Source organism: Cydia fagiglandana, chromosome 22 (genome assembly GCF_963556715.1).
Source record: "Cydia fagiglandana chromosome 22, ilCydFagi1.1, whole genome shotgun sequence".
Taxonomy (NCBI): domain Eukaryota; kingdom Metazoa; phylum Arthropoda; class Insecta; order Lepidoptera; family Tortricidae; genus Cydia; species Cydia fagiglandana.
This window is the reverse complement of record NC_085953.1, coordinates 12346838-12368828: the sequence shown is the minus strand read 5'-3', so window position 1 is coordinate 12368828 and position 21991 is coordinate 12346838. Positions and strand designations below refer to the sequence as shown.

General features: G+C 38.8%; 1 protein-coding gene across 1 annotated transcript in view; it reads left to right on the top strand.

Moving 5' to 3' along the window:
• The window catches only part of LOC134675421 (sodium- and chloride-dependent GABA transporter 1), a 341033-nt gene that overhangs the window by 239320 nt on the left and 79722 nt on the right, over positions 1-21991 (top strand). The gene's annotated exons all lie outside the window — the stretch shown is intronic.

Genomic DNA, 21991 nt, shown 5'->3' with positions numbered 1-21991 from the left:
AAGTTTTAGTCGATAACTTGATATAGATAGTAGGTAACTGTATCCTGTAGCTATCTTTAGATATACCTATATGATATTGTCACGTTGGCGAATGTAATGTGGAAGCAATTTTATTACGCACAATTGTACCTACGTTTTTATATGAAATTTTTACTCGTTTCAATACATTTGTATTAGTATTGTACATTTGTTTTGTATTTGTATTAGTATTTACTAAATACTAAAAAGTTTATATGGTTTAACGTGTGTCGGGAGACCCTTAGAGTAACTAGACTTCCCCTCCTCCCCCCAATTTCCGTATTCCCTCTTAACAAAGTATGTATTAATTTTGACTTAGTGGCATTTTAGTAGTAAGTATATGGTAGTAAATATTTTATTGCACAAAACATAACACAGAGAGAATACAGTGAATGTGTACAGAGGTGAACTTATCCCCTTAATCCCCTTAAGGGATCTCTTCCAGCTAACGTTTAAGTAACTGAGAGAGATACATATGAAATGATAGTGCCCCTGAATTAGTCTTATAGGAGTTATCATTTCTAATAATATTCAGTTAGAATGCTTAAAAAGTACATTTTATTTTCGCAGCCCTTTCACTAGCTTTAACGTAGCTAAAGTTTACACACAAACTTAATACCGTCGTCAGTCAGTTTCTCAGTACCATAAACTGCAAGCGTTAAGGTTACATCCCGATTGTGACAGCATTGCTTCAGCACGGTCTGCAAACTTTTTGACCGTGTTTTGACCCCATAGCCACGGCTGGTCCTCTGGCTTCGCTTTCTTTTTGCGGATTTGCTTGGCATTCGGGTCACCCACTCCCATTCCGAGACCCAAGGGCTATAGTTTGGAGAAACCTTGCTTTGGAGCATCGAAGTCCGCCATTTTTATTTTTTATAGCCTTTACTACTTCTTTCGCCTGTGTGGGATGATGATGATGATTAATAAAGACTTACGTCCTTCTTTGGCCCCCTAAAAATATTTCGATACCTAATTTCATCTAAATCGGTTCAGCGGTTTAGACGCGAAGAGGTAACAGTAACAGAATACAGACGAGTTAGTTTGCAGCAAAGATGGCAGTAAATGTACTGACTAGGTACATAATTTATCACATCATCATCATCATCATCACAGCCATAAGACGTCCACTGCTGAACATAGGCCTCCCCCTTGGACCTCCATTCGTAACGGTCGGTATCACATCATAACATCATGTACCTATATATATATATTTTTTATTAATTTAGTGTTTTTTTTATTTAGTCTTTGACCATGATTTAGTTTGTGACCACGTCTGGTGTAACTCAGCTGAAACGTCGGAATTAAAGGTAAAAACAATGAAATTATATCGCGGTAGACCCGTTTGTGTAATTAAATATGTGTACAAAACGCGAGAGTTTAAAGTGTTATACATAATTTGTTTCGACATTACTCCCCTATTTCTAATTCTCTTTGTGTAGCAATACCTAATGCTGGTGTAGTCTTAATTCGAACGGTACCTTTACCTACCACATGCCGTTAACTGCTAAGCGTAAACCGTACCGAAATAAATTTACCGGTAACCGGTAACCATCGGAAGTAAGTTTATGTTCAGTCTAATAGTGGAAAACGGGCAGGTACGAATCGCCCGCGTCACGAAAATAGACGGGTTTCCGTTCCATGGGACATGGCATAAGCGGTGAGCGATTTGACGGTTACCTACTCTGATGGGTAGTACCAGTATGTGCTCAGTCTGATGGTGGAAAACGCGCAGGTACGAATCGCCCGCGTCATGAAAATAGACGGGTTTCCGTTCCATAAGCGGTGAGTGATTAGACGGTTACCTACTCTGACGGGTGGTACCAGTATGTGTACAGTCTGATGATGGAAAACGCGCAGGTACGAATCGCCCGCGTCACGGAAATAGACGGGTTTCCGTTGCATGGGACATGGCATAAGCGGTGAGCGATTAGACGGTTGCTTACTCTGATGGGTGGTACCAGTATGATGTGTTCAGTATTTTTTCGCTCCAAGGGATGGGGTATAAGCGGTGAGCGATTATAGTCTACACGTTGAATTACACAAAAAAACAATAATTAAAAAAAATGTTCTCTAGTTCCTTTCTTATAGTATTTTTCAAACAGCTTGAGTGCGGTGACGGAAAAATGATAAATACTATAATCCCGCTACCGCTGCTGCTTTTAACTTTTACCGCAAGAAGCTGCAAAAGACGTAAAGTTGGAAAGCTGTTTACGACGTCAGTAATAGTTTAGTCACTCTTAATTCTTATACCTACGTTTCTCGAATTAAATAAACAGAAGGATCAGTTATTCACTATAATTTTTATTCTCTGACGATTTTTAGTTTAAAAACACATGAATTCACTTAGTTACAGCTTTCTAGGACTACGTCTGATAACTCTAACAAGTACTCTACCAAGTACTCTACCAAGAAGGCAATCTACCAAGCCAATACCAATGTTTGTCATCCTTGTAGTTATATTTGAACGGTATTGCAACAGTACCAACGCAGTGCATTTTTTGCAAAGCCGTTAGGTATCAAGTTGTTACACTCATTTACACTATTACTAAGGAAAACGCTTCCACCGCCGCTCTCGCTACCTTTCTTTGCTAAGACCACAGACCAAAGACAACGCCCGTCGCAAGGTGCGGCTTGCATACGACGCTGTTACTAATGGATTGCTTTTTGTATTCTTTTATAGCTAAACAGGGGTACCTTACTGCCCTATCGAGCATAACAGCCGTAAGTAGCATGTGAAAACACATACAATTATAAACTTTATTGTCGAGTCTTAAAGGACATGTTTAAACCTATTTCAAATGTAACATGCGCATGTTAAGCGTGTTGGGCAGTTAGTAATGGAAAATAGATTTGTGTTTAAAGCCATTATATAAAGCTGTTCTATTTGACACGCACTAATGTTATATGGCGAGTTTTCTTTCCGTTTTCTAGCTTTTAAACGGGACTATCATGTATTACGAAATGGGTCAATTGAGTAAGGAAATGTTCCCTAATTATAAACTAGTTTTCGGTAACGCCTTGGCGAGAACACGTTTTAACTAGTGTCCCGAAACGCTATGGTGAAAACTAGTTTCGACTAAGATTTTTCAATGTTTACTCGGTTATAAATTCTTTTATAGATAAACTGTTTCTTTTTTTCTATTTGTTGTTCATTTGTTGGCTGTTTGAAGCTGTATGTTATGCATTTGTGGTCAGAAATGCCGTAGTCCCTGATACATACCGAATAGTCTATTTTATTTGTGAACACTAGATCTATACATGTCGATGATATGCTATTTTCCCTTGTCGGCTCGTTGACTGTTTGTCTAAAATTTTGAGTCAACATTTCTGTGAGAAGTGTTTGGGAGTGTAGTGAATTCTGCATAACATTAATATTAAAATCTCCTCCAATTATTATATGCATTTTTTGTTGCTTAAATTTAATTTTACATAGGATTTTTCTTAGTGTTTCCAAAAAGGTATTTATATCTCTATCTGGCCTATATATATTAATAACAAAAAGATTAAGCTCGGGTATTTCAACCGCACAACACTCCACGATAGATTCAGTAGATAATTCAGCAATATCTGTACGCTCGATATATTCTAGGTCTTCTTGTATCAGAATTGCCACACCACCTCCAGGTCGCTCGCAACGATGGTATGACGCTGCAAACTCGTAGCCGCTGATGTTTATGAGATTCTTTTGCGCTTCCGATATCCATGTTTCTGTTAAGCATAGGACTTTATAGTCGCGGTTTGATAAAAATGATTCTAGTAAGTAAGTTTTGTTTTTGAGGCTTTGCATGTTTTGGAAAAATATATTAATTTCTAAAGTAGTTTGTAGGGAGTGTTGGTCCATGTGTTCGGTTATTGGCGAATTATTCACGAAAGGAATCCTGTTGTGATGTTGATGTGTCCATTTGTTTACTGTTGCCTTGTTCGGATTGTGCTGGCATGGTGCAGCTTTTGTTGACATTTGTAGCAGAAAGGTCTATTTGCGGTTGTTTGTCTTCGGCTGGAGTGTACTCTTCGCCATTAATAAACAGTCGGTTGTTTCTAATTATCGCAAATTTCCCATTTCGACGTGCATCCATTAGATGTTTTTTAAGTAGTTTCCTATGTTGAAGTGCCTCTCTTGATAAGTATTCCGACACAGTATAACGACTATTTTGGAAGTTCATACGTCGCTCTGTTACGTACCTTGCCATTCGTTTATTTATGAGTTCCACTACAAGTGGGCGCTGGTAGCCAAATTTTCCAATCCTCCTGACCGATTCTATATATCCATTTATATCAATCATGAGGATATCAGCAAACATATTCGTTATTCTATAGCACAGATCATCTTGTGTTTCTCCGCGGTGCTCATCTAATCCAAAAAGTACAAATTTTCTTTGGTCTTCGTTCCGGTTTGTGTTCATATTATCAATGTAGTTTTGTAGTTCTCGTAAGTTCGATGACAATTTTTTATTTTCTATTTCTAATATTTTTATTTGGTCGTTATTTATAATAGGGGGTGCATTGTCATGAGTAATTTTCGTTAGGTTTTCGCTCTTTAGTAAACAGTATTTTGCTTCTAGGGATTGTATTTGTAATCTTAGAGATTCTATTTTTGCATTCGATTTGCTTTGGTCTGTAGCTAGGTTTGACATGCTTAGGTTTATCTCTACCTTGAAGTTATGTAAGGCATTTTGAATTTCATGTTGTATAAGATTTTTTATTTCTAATTTTAATTGTGCGTTTAATTCGCCTATGATTGACTGTTTTTGTGTATCTAATTTTTTGTCTAGCAGTTCACTTATTTGCTGGAGTGTGACGTTTGGGTAGGGTGGTGACTCCCGTTCTAGATGAGGGAGTAACTGTGGACTTTTCAATATATTGGGGGAGGTTAGCGTATCCCCGCGAATATTGCTAATGTCTAGTTCATCACAGGACATATTTGTTGCGTGAGTTGTGTCCATTATATGATTCATATGTGATGTTACACTCTTGCTCATACCTGCCGGTGTCGCTGGTGTGTTGTCGTTCCGGCGCCGCCGTGTTATGTTTTCGCACGACGGACAAGTCCAGTATTTTTTTAAGTTTTCTTGGTTCTCTCTAAATTGTGCTGAGGTTATGCATAAACATCTAAAATGGTATCTTCCTGTGCAATACGTACAAGTAAGCAATTCGTCACGCTCTATTTTATTGTCACATGCCATGGTATTCTGCCAGAGGCAGAAAATAGGTGCGACGACGAGCGAAGAGAGGAGTGTGTTAGGCCATGACCAAACAGGGCGCGAAGCCGAGCGAGCGAGGCGAGGTCAGAACTTAGTTTATTATTTTTAAATTTTGAACTTTTTAATTTATTCTAAGTTTAATAGCATGGTTTGCAGACGTTTCTGCTTGTTAAAAATTAACTTTATATACTTTAAGTATAATATTAACTTAGAAAAAAAAAGCTTTTTTGTGACTTGTGCTCATGTGTATATCGTCCAGTAGACTAGTTTTCACTGAATCAAACATTTTCTGAACAATTAGTTACCATTACGATACTAGTTTTAACCAAGGCACTTTGTGAAAACTAGTTTTGACTAATAAATCCCCGTTAAAACTAGTTTTGACTAATAAATCCCCGTTAAAACTAGTTTTGACTAATAAATCCCCGTTAAAACTAGTTTTGACTAACAAATCCCCGTTAAAACTAGTTTTCACCGAGGCCTTACGGAAAACTATTTTTAAGCAGTGAAAACGCGTTTTATTAAGAACAGGTTTTACGGTAACATGTGCATATTTAAGAATAGAATAATATACCTACAGTGTGGAAAGATAAGTCGGGCCCTGGAGGGAAACTACCTTAAATCCTTAAGCTGGCTCTTTTTACTTAAAGGATACATTCCTTTATTTTTTAAAAGAAACAAAACTGCATTCAGAGATTTTCTAAAACCCGCTTGCCTAGCCCGGGACTCGAACCGACTAAAATTCCAAAAAATAAAAACTTGCAATTTTATTCTACTAGTCGATACAGTTAATGTTAATGATAAAATTTCTCCAAGCAACATTAGGTCTTAGACTCGTCTGTCGTACAAAATATCCATAAAATCTAATATTTAGTACTCAAGATTTTTTTAGACAAGCCAAATTGAAGAAAAAACGAAAAATACTTTGAATGCAGTTTTGTTTCTTTTTAAAAATATAGGAATGTATCCTTTAAGTAAAATGAGCCAGCTTAAGGATTTAAGATAGTTTCCCTCCAGGGCCCGACTTACCTTTCCAAACTGTATATCGATAGGTATAGGTATACAGAAGGGTAGAATGGCTAAGAGCAGGAGAGACATGGCAAAGGTAGTCGCCGACGTCCGTTAGGGCATTATGGCAAATAAAGAAGATAATGCATATTTATGACGCAGAGTTTACGTAGCAAAGAGTAAAATTTGCTGATCATAAGTCAAGTTAAGGACGTTAGTTAATGACGTAATCAGTTAATGCCTCGCGGAAGTACGGGCGTTAAAGTTAATGGGGGGCACGTGAGATTTCCGCCTCGCTAGGAAATTGTATTCGTAGCCGAATCGTCTGCCTACAATATCAACTCTGTGTATCACTACACCCATGGTATAATAATATACTCCGCCTGGTACTCTCTCCCCGTCTTTTTGTGGTCACGTGACTGACACAAGCCTACGTCATCATGCGACAGCGCTATATGATAATATGCGATAGCGCTATATATAGCGGCCATGTTATTGTAACGTAGGCTTGTGTCACTCTGGGAAGAGAAGACCATGTTTTATTAGACTATGAGTATGACTACACCTTATAAAACAAAGTCCCCCGCGGTGTTCGTTTGTTTATGTATATGTATGTTCGCGATAAACTCAAAAACTACTGAACGGATTTTCATGCGATTTTCACCAATCAATAGAGTGATTCTAGAGGAAGGTTTAGGTGTATACCTACTTAATTTGCTAAAGTTTTGTCTAATCCGTTCGAACCCGGGCCGGGTCGCTAGTCGAAAATAATTGGTAGGTATGAGATTTGATTTGATTATTAGGCTCATCAAATTAGAATTTTTCGGAAAATTAATTTCTAGCAAACTGGAAATCGTTTTAATACCTACTTTTTTTCATTTGTTCTGCGTGTAATTTGGTGTGCATACATTTTTGCTCTTTTAAGGGTTCCGTACCGAAAGGAAAAAAACCGGGCAAGTGCGAGTCGGACTCGCGCACGAAGGGTTCCGTACCATAAAGCAAAAAAAAAAATGCAAAAAGAAAACGGTCACCCATCCAAGTACTGACCACGCCCGACGTTGCTTAACTTTGGTCAAAAATCACGTTTGCTGTATGGGAACCCCACTTAAATCTTTATTTTATTCTGTTTTTAGTATTTGTTGTTATAGCGGCAACAGAAATACATCATCTGTGAAAATTTCAACTGTCTAGCTATCACGGTTCGTGAGACACAGCCTGGTGACAGGCAGACGGACGGACGGACGGACGGACAGCGAAGTCTTAGTAATAAGGTCCCGTTTTACCCTTTGGGTACGGAACCCTAAAAACGGGACCCTATTACTAAGATTCCACTGCCCTTCTGTCTGTCTGTCACCAGCCTGAATCTCATGAACCGTGATAGCTAGATTGACAGTTGAAATTTTCACAGAGATTGTAGGTATTTCTATTGCCGCTATAACAACAAAAATAATAAAAAGTAGGTACGGAACCCTCGGTGGGCGAGTCTGATTCGCACTTGGCCGTTTAAACTTAGTGTACATTCTAACGCATTTTAATTTATACACATCCGGTAGTGAGCTTTACGGAACTAAATACCTAAGTACAGTCAAACCAGCTTATTTAAAATTACTGAGAGTTATTATTAGGTATGTAAGTAATTATGTATATAATTATTTTGTCCACATTTTACGGTTTTACATATAATGAGAAACGAGCCCTTTTTGAGGTTTCCTCGAGGGCCTACAGAATACTGTTCTTAAAAAAAACCGGCCAAGTGTGAGTCGGACTCGCGCACGAAGGGTTTCGTGCCGTTACGCAAAAAACGGCAAAAAAACACGTTTGTTGCAAGGGAGCCCCACTTAAATATTTATTATATTTATCACATTTCACAATATTATATTTGGTGATTTTTAGTTCTCTCAGAATGGTCAGATTCTGTTTATAGATGAATATAATTCATTTTTAGTTTAGGGCGGCCATCTAAAAGTGGCCAGTTACTGGCGAATTACCCCATAGCTGTAAGTGTACAAATTGCACACTTTTACTGTCGTGCGAGAATGTCAACGGTATGTCATTAATGTCATTAAAACGAGAATTATTACGGCTACGCCGCTATTGTCTGAATTAATTAACTTTTTGTTATGCCTAGGACTGAATGGAGGCGGCTTTTGAACTGTACAAAATGAATTTGATCTCATTTTGAATACATTTTCACTTCTATTAAATTTAAAATGTAATACAAATATTGTACGTTACAGCGGCGTGATACGTTGTAAATCTACCTATCTATCTAACAGCTTTAAACATGGTAACGCAGCGAGTGTAATAGGCACCTTTGCGCCGGGGGTAGCGCGGGGAGGCCTCTTTCAGTAGTTTTTTATTCCTTGTTTTATTTTAGATATAGTTAGGGTTGTTTTAAACGAGCAATTCTTGTTTATTTATTTATAATTATAGGTACCTACATATTTCAAGGATCATGGAAACGGCTCTAACGATTTGGATGAAATTTGTTATACCTATGGGGATTTTCGGGGGTGAAAAATCGATCTCGCTAGGTCTTATCTCTGGGAAAACGCTCATTTTTCAATTTTTATACGTTTTCCGAGCTAAGTTCGATATTAAATCTATCTACAACAATGGGCTCGATTCGAATTTTGAAATAGACATCTATTAGATATCTTTTAGACATCACCAAGATACGATAACGATATGTTTAAGATCTAACCTGTCAAATTAGACATTTGCGCGATTCTGGAAATACTCTTGAACGATTTCCACAGGATATGACTTAGAGATCCAATTCCCATCTAATAGATTTCTTACTCTATCCAACGTAAAAGTGACATTGGTGGCCCGAATTGCGCTGCAAAAGAGAACTAGTTGATATCTAAACTATAACGTATCTAGAATGGATCTAGTAAGTGTCGTCTCTTGTGAATATCTTGAAGTTCAAATACGGCAGAATATAACAATTATAATGCAATACTTACCCTCTAAAAGTCCGGTCCCGATAGTCCCTGCGGACCTCTTGTAAGGTCAACTAGTCCTAGTCCCGATACTACTATTCTAGCCTCAAGTTAGGTTACTCCCTAGGCTAGGGCTTAGACTTAAACTTGCAATAGACGGTAGGTACTCGGATTGTGAACGCTTAGTTTAAGTAACCTTGGCAAGGCTTTGAGTCAGAAAATAAAATTTTAAATTTTAAATCAGGCAACAACGCCCATATCCCGAGATCCCGGGAATATACAGGGTGTTTGGTACATCGTTTGCCAAATTAAAACGGCAGATAGGTTGAGTCATTTGCTCCCTTCTCATGCCTAGAAAACAAAATTGGCCGTGGTTTTTTTTATTACTACGCACGTACAAATTTGAAATTTACGAAAAACTGGCATAGAAAAACGCTACTTAATCGCAGTCACCATCCCTTCTTACCTATATATTTACACTAGTATTTATCTACATATCTTCCTTACACTGGGCACGATGCTGGTATTCGGTCTGGTTCTTCTACTCCCGTCAACTCCTATCCTCGACTGCACACGCCCCACACTCCCCACCTGTATTATTGGCTCGCCGGTGTTTCGGGCAGGAGGGTCAGTTGAGCATGCCGGGGCGGCTGATGATGGGAGGAATACGCGAGTAGGCCCGAATACACGCCCTAGCTCGGAAAAGGTTTGTCTGGACGGAGATTGTTAGCGTACCGTAGCATACGTCTCTGACCGACGGCCTGGATCGTGCCAGCGCGTGTATTTGAGCAAGCTCGACGAGCCTCTCCGTCCCTCCCTCTCCGGAGTGACCAACGCTTCTGCGTCCTTGCAGCAGAACTGCTGGCTGGCGCAGTCACTTAACGGTAACGGTAACGGTAACGGTTACGAAAAACTGGCATAGAAATGAAAAAAAAATGTGCGCATAATTTAAAATTTCTAGGCCTGAGAAGATAGCAAATGACTCAACCTATCTGCCGTTTTAATTTGGCAAACGATGTACCAAACACCCTGTATAAATAAAAAAGAGTTACTCGTTTAAAGGTATCAGATAGGTATTTTCTTTAGAGCGATGTAGTTTCCAATTTAGTTTTTTGCACCTCCTAAATAGTTTCATATTATCATTTCTCCACTACCTAAAGGTTGTCTGAAAGAGATCGCTCCAGCGATAAGACCGCCTGTTGTTACCTCTGTCTTGATGTATTATGTGTGTCTCTCATGTTTTATTGAGGTTGAGCAATAAAGAGGATTTGTATTGTATTGTATTGTGTTGTGTTGTGTTGTGTTGTGTTGTATTGTATTATAACTCAGCATGGCATTTGTAAGTGTGTCAATGTCATCATTAATTTCTTTTTTTTTAACCCTTAATCAAATATCGGGAAATTATTTGCCACCTCATTCTAATTTACGAAATATTTTTTATCTTTTTAATGGCAGCACTCAGCGATACCAACCATACAGATTTAAAATCTTAGTAACATTTAGAATTTGAAAAATGGCAACCCTTTTCTAATGGCCGCCATTTGTGACCATACGTCAATGTCAATGTCAGTTGTCGTGATTTTTTTTGAAATAACAGTTTTTTTTGTGTTTTGAGGTTAAGTGCGAAAAAAAAATCTGTTAAGTGCATACACTGAGTACTATCATAAACTAGACTTATTTTTCCTGTGTTTTGCTTGAAAAGAATTGTGATAACGATATGATTTAGCCAAGATTTTAAGGTTTTAGTAAGTGGGAAATTATTTCCCATCGTTTGTTCCTGAACTTACAATTTACAAAAAATTGGTAGGTTTTTTATTAAGTGGGAAATTATTTCCCAGTGTTTGTTCTACACCTAAATATTTAATTGTTTCCATATATAAAAAATTATGCCCATTTGTCTGTTACATAAAAAAACTGTGCTTTCTTTTTGTTTCCTTTTTCTTTTAATTATTTCTTTGATTTTTGAAGATAACGTTAAAAAATCTTGATCTCCAAGCAAAGCCGGGGGCAGTTACTAACTAGTAAAAAGTTATTAACCATATCGGACAATGGGAAACTATTTTGCACTGCACGTGTACTAAAATTTGGTACTCCGTAACGGATAACGGGAAATTGTTTCCCACCGCAAAAACCCCCCTTTCCCCCCACTTAAATTATTTTAATATATATTTTTCCGTCATCTACGCACCCTAAATTACCTAAAAACCATTCTTAGTTTTCAAAAATCTCATAAAAAGTGTTCCGTTTGATTAAGGGTTAAAACAAAACATTTAGAATGACATTCTTACACTTAGTTCGGTTTAACTTGGTGCAAAGTTACCTTAGATGGACTCTAAGAGCGAGCACCGATAAATGGTACAATAATTAGAGATGCAACGGATAGTTGTTTGGCCGGATACCGGATATTCGGCCTGACCATCGGCCGAATATTCGGTATCCGGCCGCTGAATATTCGGCCGGCGGAATTATACCTACAATTCGGTTTTTCAGGTGCGTATTGTGCAGGTTTTGACCTGTTTCGTAGTGATCTTTCGCGCGCACTCATTTCTAAGTTCGAAATGAGTGCGCGTGCAAGTGAGTGGAATTTTTAAATTATTTTTAAATAATAAAGAGAAAGCAAACTTGTTTGCTTCTCTGTTTGCGAGCAATTCACGTCTAGACGCAGGCTCAAAACTTCCACCTACGCTACCTCAATGCAGTTCCTCTATGCAGAGAATTGCTATTCATCAAAAAGAGGTACGCCGAGCTCTGCAGAATCTTGACGTGAATAAGGCCAGTGGACCAGACGGTATACCTGCACGTGTACTAAAGCAGTGTGCGCCTGAGTTGTCTTCTGTACTGACACGCCTGTACCGCCTCTCTCTCCAAACAAGAACGGTGCCGAAATCCTGGAAGCTTGCAAACGTGCAGCCAGTACCCAAGAAGGGTAGTCGTGCTGATCCCTGCAATTACCGACCAATCGCCATTACCTCCATGCTCTGTAAAGTCATGGAAAGGGTACTTAACGGCAAGCTGCTGGCATACCTCGAAGCAAATGATCTGCTCAGTGACCGTCAATATGGCTTTCGCCGAGGTCGGTCTACTGGGGATCTTTTAGCGTATGTCACGCACTGCTGCGGCGAGGCCATCGAGAGGAACGGTGAAGCGCTTGCTGTTTCACTGGACATCTCGAAGGCCTTTGACAGGGTTTGGCACGCAAGTCTCCTTAGCAAGCTTCCTGCATACGGCATCCCTGCTGACTTTTGTAGCTGGCTATCTGATTTCTTGAGTGAACGGTCGATCAGAGTAGTTATTGATGGCTGCTCTTCAGACCTCATGGCCATTGACGCCGGTGTTCCTCAGGGGTCTGTTCTCTCCGCAACCCTTTTCCTGCTCCACATTAACGACATGCTGCAACCCAGCATTGTAGGTTATGCAGATGACAGTACGGTTGTTGAGAGATATTTGGCTAGTGCAGGGGACAGCAGGGAGGATATACGTTCACAGAGAGAGGCCATGGTTGAGCGAATGAACTTGACCCTTAGTCTCGTTTCCCAGTGGGGTGATGACAATCTGGTCACGTTCAATGCCTCCAAAACGCAGACGTGTCTATTTTCCGCAAAACGGAGTCCATTCGACCTGACTCCTTCTTTCCGGGGTGCATCTGTACCTATTGCCGACAGCCTGGAACTCCTCGGCATGGAGCTGAGTTCAGTCCTCAGCTTCGGCAGCTTCATTGAGTCTAAAGCACAAACTGCGGCCAGAAAGCTGGGCGTCCTAAATAAGGTGAAGCGATACTTCACACCTGGACAGCTTCTAACACTTTACAAAGCTCAAGTCCGGTCGTGTATGGAGTATTGCAGCCACCTGTGGGATGGCTCAGCTAAATACCAACTCGCCGCTTTGGACTCAGTGGAGCGCAGAGCCAGGAGGATGATTGGCGACAAGAAGCTAACGGCTAAGCTTCAGTCTTTGGCCCATCGGCGGAAAGTCGCCAGCCTGTCGGTATTCTACAGGTTGCACTTCGGGGAGTGTGCCCAAGAGCTACACGAGCTTATTCCACCGTCTCCATTCTACCATCGGACTTTTAGACGCACGGCCGGTTTCCATCCTTACTTGGTAGATATTCCACCAATTCGCACGAAGCGCTTTGCTTCTACTTTCCTTATGCGCACTGCCAAGGAATGGAATTCCTTGCCGGCGTCTATATTTCCGTGTTCTTATAACCCGGCAACCTTCAAATCAAGAGTGAACAGGCACCTTCTGGGCGAGCTCGCTCCATCGTAGGCCACGTCTACGCCTCGGCTAGTCTGTGGCCATGAGTAAGCCCATTCATAATAAAAAATAAATAAAAAAATAAATAAAGGAGTAGTACGAGTACGATTATGACCGTGACTGTCTCTTAACCCTACAATGCATACAGTTCCATATATGGCACAACCGAAATATATGCGAATTGCGTCAAGATTCAGGTAGGCAGCGACATCTGTTATACCTTGAAGGTTACTTTACACTCAAGGCTACTATAATAGTTCGGCGAGTTGCCGCTAGGTAGCAGTAAATATCCATGGTGACGGACAATCGATCAAATTTCGGGAGTTGGTGCAAAAATCAGTTTTGACAAGTTTCGAAGTGCGACAAAAAAATCATTTTAAAGTTAAAGAATAAGAAAAAATATATATTGTGACTGTTAATCTGTATATTACTCAATGGTAAGTTTAGTTTCATAGTTTTGCAACGTTTAGATAGCGTCAAGCAATATTTTTCAAACGTTCCCGATATGGCACACCATGCATTGAGGTTCATATTGCTTACACAAAACAAGTAAGGAACGCTTGCACCTGTCAGAGTCTTTATTACGTTGGCATAAGTTTTAGTTTGGCGTAATCTGTAGGAACGGTTATTTATGGTTTTACGGCACACTCACGTTAAAATATGTATACATTTGAGAACTTCTGTCCAAGGCATAAGGCTCAAAATCGTTAACCTTTGTTTAGAGCTCACAACAGCTGATTAATTAATAATTATGAACAGTTTTTAGACGATGCTAAAGTAAATCCTTACGGAATGCAGATAATGAGCATTATTGATCATTTTTATCAATCCTTTGCAAGTAAACATGATCGGGATCTGGATGATGGGATATTTGAGTGCCGAAAGTGAATTCGTCTTTGAAATAATGCGGGCAACAATAATTCAGGCTTCTGAAGAATTTAGCGTCTCAGAAAATAGTCGGTCGTCATGTCCCGAGTTAGTTGAGCTGACGCCAGTTACATATATGACTTATTTTTAACTATATCACAACTCCATACATCGGAATCACCTGTCAGAATTTCGGAGTTGGTATCAAGTTCAATAATAGGTCACCAATGTGTTCCATGATCATCTGCACGTCCTACACTTTAATTCTGTAAAGTCAACCTACAATACCAGAAGTTTTTGGAATGCTGATGCTGGTAATACATCACCAGTAGAGCTTCAAGCTGGCCTCATCAGGACTCAGTAAAATTACAAAAATCTCGTCAGAAACATGATTCAAGGCCGCTAAATCCACAAATGTCACTTAAAAGCAATCCACATCCATAAAAAAGGTTGATAGCATTACAAAAAGAAATGGAATATGTAAAAATGAAAATGTGCCATATATTTTTAAATGTATATACTCTATACCTTAATGCATGGTGTTCCACATATGGAACACAGATAAAAAAACCTTCTATTTTCCAAAATATGCGTTGTGTATTTTTTTTATTATTTTTCCCTAATAGTAAACACATATATTTATCACATATAATTTTATTTCCATAAACAAAAAAGTCATGCATTGTAGGGTTAAATCCAATTTGTTTACTGTGTGCCATGCTGTCCGGTCGGATAGCATGGCACTATCCGGTATCCGGCCGGATATTAAAATAAGGACCGAATAGACCGGATACCGGATAGTAACCGAATATCCGGTGCATCTCTAACAATAATACACAGTCAGCAGCAGAGCAGAAGTTGCTAAGCAGGCGAGCAGCCGTATTCGAACAATGAGATAGGTACGTCAAATACTAGACATTGAAACGATATGGATTAGATATGCCAGTGTCAAACAAGTGTCAAAATTGACATTTCTTCAAACAAAAACGTAACTTTTGACACTTGTTTGACACTGACATATCTATTCCATATCGTTTCAATATCTAGTATTTGACGTATCTCATTGTTCGAATATGGCTGGAGGTGTTCTAAATGAGCTTGACGCGACTTAATTGTTAAGAAAATAACGTGTCAAGGTAATTTTAAACACCTCGCCCGTTTAGCAACTTCTGCTGCTGACCTAATGAGAGCAACTAAACTTGTAGTTTGTTATACAATCCTTATAACTAGATCCGGCCACCTGGCAGCTGATCATTAGTGGCGGACAGAGTTTATTAATGAATGCTATTTTCAAAATAAATACGTACTTTAACAAATGACAAACGAATAGAAAACATGATCGTGATAGCAGATGGTAACATTTCGTACCATCTGCCATCGCGATACAACTTTTCTATTCGTGACGTAAATGGTGTGAATGTGAGTATTTCCATAGGCATAGAGAAATATAGTAATACAAGAGTGCTATGTATAGAGTATACATCAGTTTTGGTCCCAGAAATATTAGTATTTCCATAGCAACTTTTACAGTCTTAATCTTAATCTCAACAACATAAGAGTTTCCGGGCGGTGCTACAACTATTGTCACTTGACATTACTACTACTACTACTTAAAGTACTGATAATTCCGCTACTCGATGCTAGATGTCGACTATGAAAGTTGCTGTGGAAATACTAATATTTCTGGGACCAAAACTGATGTATGGAGTGAGCACTCTTGTCTTACTTACTCTATACCATAGGTACATTATTTTAAGCTTAAATTTTTTTTTCCACTAAGGAAATCATTTATTTACATACAATATATATACAGTGGTACAACTAAACGAAATTAATAACTAGCTTAAATCTAAAATAGGCCCCTGAGGCATTGTACCAAGGATGCTGGCGGCATTTCCCCGCTGCTGTATCGCAATACTGGTACGTTGTGCGAGGTAGCCGCCAGCTCTTCGGTCACCAGTTACGTCAACCAGACGCTTCGCGATTTCTGCGAACAACTTATGCGCGCTGGGACCCCGTGGACCTAGAGTTTCAACTCCAAATGGTACAAAATGGTACTCTCTACCGAGGCTCTTATATTTGTTACGTTTTAGAATTTCGGCGCTTTCCGCCGCCCCGCCCGCTCTTACAGTAGTCCGTTGGAGGTGGGACGGTGCCAGCGTATCTACACAGGTAGCATCCCACACCAGCATCCGTCCCAAGCTCCAAGGAACTAAAGACACCCCGTCGGGCCTCTTGCCAGCTTCAATTGACGTTTTCTATCAACAATTTTCATCTTAACTACGCCTTCACATCACACTTTTGCTCTCGCTGCGACAACGCAAGTACAGATGTAGCGCATGGGTAATTGTTTTCCATCGTATTTTCTCGGAAACGTTCGTATTTGTCACGCTACTTCAGTCAACCGCAGTACTGTTTGTACCGAGACTGACTGAAATAGCAAGACACGTTCGTACGTTTCCGTGAAAATACGATGGAAATAATTATCCACTACATCTGTAAGATCGAGATGTTTTACGAACACAGACTATAGTCTGTATCTTTAGGTATTTAAATAAAAGTAAACAAACAATTAATAAATTATCGGGTAGTTATAACATTTATTGGTTAACCAACCAAATACAAAACCGCCTGGATCTGTCACTGAGCAACCTGACTTTAACCTACATTATTTGATCATGTAATGTTTTCATCTACCCTCAACTGGCTTGAGGAGCCATTTGAGGGTAGAATTTGTTTCATCATCATCATGAACATAGGCCTCCCCCTTGGACCTCCATACCGGCGTGCCGGTTGGAAGCGACCCGCATCCAGCGTCTTCCGGCGGCCTTAACAAGGTCGTCAGTCCATCTTGTGGGTGGACGTCCTACGCTGCGCTTGCTAGTCCGTGGTCTCCACTCGAGCACTTCGACCCCATCGGCCAGATTTTGTTTACTTTTATTTAAATGCCAAAGATACAGAGTATAATCTAAGGAACGGAATCACGTATATTTTTGTCGCCGCCAGAGCGTGGTAGTGTCGTATGACAGTTACGCTTGACTGATCAGAAGTTGGCCGACAGTTCAACGCCCTTTTCTGACATCTAATTATTTGTGACGTTTTCAACCAAAAGGATCGTCACTTGTCAATAAGGTTGATTTCAAATTGAAGCTATGTAATAAGTATATGTAAATATCTATTTTATTAGTAAATAAGTCAATATTCATTGATTTGTGTATATTGTAATGTGTACCTAGTTTTTTATTTAGAACATGACGATCATTAAGAGATACTCGTACTAAGTTATTCCCGTATTTTGTTTTGACATGAATGGATAAATTGTTGACATAAGATTAATGATTGTAAGACATTTTTTAATATGTATGTATTAAATAATATTATGTTAATATGAATGACGATCATAATATAAATTCGTGTAGATTTAGCATAATTTATAATGTAATTTAATATTATGAGAATAAATATCTAAATCTAAAAATCTATTAACTCTAGTTATTAGGTATTTAGCTTAATATAGTAGATTAGATTAATATATGTATATTATTATTTATTAGATCACGAGTTTAAAAATTACCCCGCCTTCGAAATTACTCCAATGCACTTAAAACAATTGTACGGTGTTAAGACCCTTTCACGTATATGCGTAAGGTGCAGCGGGGCAATTTAGACTGCGGGGTAATTTAACCTAATCGAAATATCTTCCATGTTTTATATTATAAACTAGAGTGCCATGTATGTCCAGATAGCGAAAAAGGTGTGTTGTGTGTGACTAGTTAATAATGTAAAACATGGAAGATATTTTGATTAGTTTAAATTACCCCGCAGTCTAAATTGCCCCCCTGAACCTTACTAAATTCATGTTTACCCGAGTGCATGATCATCATAAATTCTTTAAAAATATTTGACTCATTGTTTTACACATTTCAAGCACACAATACAAAACCACTGTGCTTATAATTGGTACGCTTTAGTCGGTCACGTCCGTATGTCCGACAAATGACATTTTAACAGTTGTAATTATAATATTACATCTCAATTGGATAAGCAGACGGTGAGCAGACGTTACGTCATAAGCAGATAATGTTTAAAGTCAAGCGACTAACTAATTTATGTAACATATTATTTTGTATTATTATCAGAGCTCGGATAGGGTGAGCTATTTGCCTTATATATGACATAAGACATGTCAAATTATAAGGCAAATAGCTCACCCTATCCGAGCTCTGATTATTATGTAACATGTTATTGTTCTATTTGGTAGGAAAATCGACCAAATGGTCAATTTTATATATAGTTAAAATAATTATTATTCAAAGCCCACTGTGTCCCACTGCTGGGCAAAGGCCTCCCCCCCTCTTCCTCCACTCGTCTCTATTTAGTGCAATATCTGGCCAGCCTCTCAAGAAGGAGTCCAAGTTATCCCGCCATCGCCGACGAGGCCTGCCGGCTCCCCGGTTACACTCGTGGGGCTTCCACTCTGTGGTTAACTTGGCCCACAAGTCGTCCGGCATTCGGCAGACATGACCAGCCCAGTCCCATTTTAACTTGTCCGCTTTCCGAGCTACGTCCATTATTCGAGTCTTGAAAACTTCATGTTATTTTTATTTTATGTTATTAATTCACTACTTACTTCCTATGCTAATAGGAGAGAAGAGTGTCCCAAAAATTCCATAGGTAAATTTTTCGTTCCTTCCATTCTGTTATTGTTATATAAAAACTATGAAATATGGTAACGGAACTTAAATAACAATCTTGGAATAGTTAAACAGCAAGGTGTCATCTATTGGGCATTAGCATGTCGAGCATTAGTACGTTTACTTTACTAGTACAGTTGCCATCAGATATATCGGAGCAGCTAAGGCGCCCACAAATATCTGAACACGCCTCTATTGTCAAGGCGTTAGAGTGCGTGTTCAGATATTGTGAACACCTTGGCCGCTCCGATATATCTGAGGGCGACTGTACCTAATGAATTAAAACGTTCATCCACTCACAATTTTGTTACAGAAAAGGCAACAAAAAACTGCTGTAGACTAACTTCATCAGCTTTTCCTGTAAAAACAGAACCATTTTGATAAAAAGACTGAAACGTTTTAATAACCGGGCCTTTGTTGGACGCAATCAGTGCCCGATCTGAGGGCCTACCGCGAAACACGTTCGACGTAGTTGCGTCCCAGTCACACTTACGTACAAAATCACAAGTGCGACAGAGAAGCAACACGTCGAACGTGGTTCGCGGTTAGGCCCTCAGCTTTTTATTAGGCGGGTAGAGCTACAGCCAAGTCCAGAAACGGTATCGTATTTTTATCACTTGTCATGCCATGCGTCACTTTTGCACTTACATATTTGTTAGAACTTGACAGACATAGTGACAAATGATAAAGAGCCGTCCATCTTAGCCCTACAGGGTAGGCCGATGCTTGACATTAGTATAGTAATGTTATTTAAAATAGTTGTAACTTGTAATGTGTAACTAGCTTTATGAGCTGTTTATGTCTATTTATGAAATGGCATCTGTCTGTGTCTTCCTCTGATATTACACTTTTAACAACATTAATGAGCAAAACCAAACACATTTCATGAGACGCCATCGGCATTTTGAAGCTCAATTGGAAGTTATTTGCTAACAAGTTAAAAAATTTGTACATTATTTTCTGTATGTGGGTATTTTAGCACATGTAATTTTAACAGAGATCTATATATTTTTCCTCAGCTACCCATTGACCACGCATACTATACAGGGTTCGAAACGTTAGCATATATTTTACGCTATATAACGCGTTTAAATAGTTTAATTTCATGGGAGAGTTTATTTTTATGTTCAAGGGACAGTACTAGGGAATGCTCCCGGTTCTGAGTTTTTATAGCAAGAACCGGGAAATCCCGGTTCCGGTACTGTTTGTATAGAAAACCAGTACCGGGAGCACTCTCTAGACAGTACTGCAAAGCACTATAACTTTTAAAAAATCAGTAGATACAATATACAACAGAAATTACCGAACTTGGCCTCTTTTCTGAATAATGTTTTTATTGTGTTCTTTTTGCCAAACTGTTAAACATGCGAACTGGGAAGGTTTTAATTTAGGCATCTATTTGTTTTTAAGGCCTGTCTTAACAGGAAAAAAAAACACAAAATATCATCAGAAAGCGAACTTATCCCTTTCAGTGATCTCTTTTGGTTAACCTTAGGCTGATAAAATAATAATGAACATAGAATGGATTTTACAGTACAGTACATAAGGCCCTTTAAACTTTTGACATAAGCACGGAAAGTCCTGTTTCCCGCACTAGAGCGGGAAAGTAGGACTGTACTGTAAATGTCCTTAAACGGACCCGGGTATGTCCTTAAACTACGTCCAGGACTCGGGTAAGTCCTTAAACCACGTCCAAGACCACCGGTGGACGGGCAGCAGCGTCCCTCAAATTCGGTGTACTCGACTGCGATCGCCAACCCGCCTGCCAAGCGTGGCGATTATGGCATTCACCCCCCAAAAAAGGGGGAGGCCTATGTTCAGCAGTGGACGTTTTATGGCTGAGATGATGACTGTAAATAAATATTATGACACAGAGTAATCAAATAAGTGGACACGCCACCGATGAATCTTACTTCCAAGTATAACTATAGATTGAACTATGTATACATAACTATATACCGTGTGTGGCCTGTAACATGAGCAAATAATTAAAACATTAATTGTACTCCCCAAACGGTGACACTTTTGTCCTACAACTTTTAAAAATTATGAAGTATTTTGACTCTCTATTTTTCATACAAAATAAATATTATCTTCAATGGACGCCATCGCCACACCATATTCATTGTGATTGATGTTGCTTGTCACGCCTTAAACATAACAAAATTCGCAATACATTGCGTCTTAGAATAAACTTTAGAGTGTATTAAAAATCAAACCACAAGTTATTTTTAAAAGTCGCTGAACAAATGTTGGTCAGTGTGAGGAGTACAGCCTACAGTTTAAGTTTTTGCTCATATTACAGGCCACACCCGGTATGTAGACTTAATGGCTCTAATTGCACTGTTGACAGTGTATTTAACGTCACATGTTATATTAGTCATTCATGTTGCTAACATTGAGATAAGTAACTGCATTGGAATAGAGAATAGACTACGTAAGTACCGCAGTAATGCTGTGGTCATAAATATAGTACGTGAGCCCAATGCAACAAGCTATACTTTTCCATTACATGATCCTTTGAGAGGTCCTTGAAAGGGATAAATTCGCTTTGTATCCATATTTCTTAGTATCTACATAGTTGTGGTATCTATATACACGGTGTAACATGAGGAAACTGAATAATTTTAACCACGCATTTATGAGGTCAAAAGAAGGAAAAAATGTAATATGAGTTTAGGTCAATTTCGCCAAAAAAAAATTTTTTTTGTTATGTTTTTTAAATTTTTTAAATGTATTTGTACATAAAAAATAAATGTTATTGGTAAACTTGTCACTTAAAATTGATTTTTACATTTTTTTTCGTAAAACCTACTTTTTGCAAAGTGTTACTTGTTACTATTGACATCTATCAATAAGGATATTTAGACTACGTCCTATAGTAGCAACATCATCATCAAAAAGGTCTTTTACACTATGTAACTATAAAAACTTGTTTTTTTTTTAATTAATATTATCTCTGAAACTAGGCGAATTGCAAAAAAGTTCATAGGACATTTTTGTC